Source organism: Pristiophorus japonicus, unplaced genomic scaffold (assembly GCF_044704955.1).
Source record: "Pristiophorus japonicus isolate sPriJap1 unplaced genomic scaffold, sPriJap1.hap1 HAP1_SCAFFOLD_79, whole genome shotgun sequence".
In the NCBI taxonomy this organism is placed as follows: Eukaryota; Metazoa; Chordata; class Chondrichthyes; family Pristiophoridae; genus Pristiophorus; species Pristiophorus japonicus.
The window spans coordinates 583813-585591 of NW_027254707.1; positions in this window are offsets into that span (position 1 = coordinate 583813).

Genomic DNA, 1779 nt, shown 5'->3' on the forward strand with positions numbered 1-1779 from the left:
GAAGGTATTAAGGAGCTGGCCTTTGAATTAGTATCATGTGTGCCGAATGCATACGATTATTTAGGATATACAGAGCAGGCGCAGGCCATTCGACCCAACCAGTCGATTATCACCTTTATGGTCTACTGGACATCCTCTCGTCAGAATAAAGCTATATTCCTTTTTCGCACATATACTTATCTAACTGTCCTTTAAATGATTATATCCTACTTGCTTCAACAAATCCCTGTGACAGTGAGTTCCACATTCTCAATCTATGATAAATACGTTTCTTGTGAATTCTTTATTGGATTTGTTGGTGACGATCTTATATTGATACCTTCCAGTGACGGTCCTCCCCACATGTGGAAACTCTCTCTCTGTGCATTTAACGTATCAAACCCTTTCATGTCGAGCAGACCTCTATTCGGTCACCCTCAGACTTCTCTTTTCAAGCGAAAAGAGACGCGACCTGTTCATCCTTTCCTGATATATATCCTCGCATTTCATGTATCCTCCTTGTAAATCCTCTCTTTACCCTCTCCAGTTCCATTTTATCAATTTTGTAAATAATATGGCGACCAGATTTGCACACCGTACGCCCAATGTGGTCTATCTGTAGAGTATTCTGCAATGACTGGGAATGAACCCGGCGTCGCCAGGCTGTCTGATCAGAGTAAAAGGCTTCATTCGATAAGGTAGTTTAGAGCATTTCTGAAGGCATTTTGCTTGCAGAATCAGATTCTACATTTTGAACTTTGTCAATCTGGGTGCACGGGCAGGACTTTGAAGGTGAGGGGGACGTTCTAGCAGAGTATTTCTGGTTGGAGACTAACAACACCAGATTGAATAGCTGAGTTGTCTTCGACAGTCGACGGGATGTTAAGGCAACTGCCGCCTAAACCGTTCTGCTCATTTACTGTAAACTTTTGATGCTGAAGAATCAGTCCAGAATTTGACTGAAACTTACATACAATAGGCATTGAATCCAAATCTCCTTAAAACCACTGGTCTCTGCCCCAGCATTGTTCACGTCTTGTTAAAATGAACACTGACTATTGGAATTCTTCACTTCTTGAATGAAGGTGGAACAGAGATCCGGATCGGAGATGGAACTTTTCCTCACTTCTTCCTTCAGATCATTCGTCTGGAGTGAACTGACAAAGATTTTTTAAGAAATGACATTCAAAGAGAAAACGTGCACGACAGTTCTCTTTACCACAAGACCTGCCCGTGCACCCCGATCAACAATGTGAAAAACTGACAATCAGCTTCTGTGAGCAAAATTAATTTCGCTAAGTCCGTTACGTAAGGTCAGAGACTGTTAGAAATGGTCGGGTAAAAACAGTTCCTTTCCACGTTGGAAGCCACTGGACAAACCGACCTCAACAGACTTGAAACCACAATGTTATTTTCCATGAGGAGAGGTTGAGTAGACTAGGCCTATATTCTACAGAGTTTAGAAGAATAGGAGGTGATTTAATTGCGGAGCAGGCTCGAAGGGCCTTTCTACTAATGCTTATTTTCTTATGTTCGTCGCATGCTTTGCGGATGCCGCCAGATCGACAATGTGGAAAACGCAGAATCAGTCTCTGTAAGCAGGCGTTTCCATAACTTCAGTTGAGTAACTGTCAGAATTGGTCGCTTTTTGGGGAGATTCGGAACACAGAAGAATAAGTTTTGCCCGGTCAGTTAAACAACCGGAGCACAAGCCGAACCTGCAATCTTCTGACAACATCACGATTAAAACTGACGCGGATGCCTTATTCATTCGGCAATGTGTCCACAGCTGGTCACTTT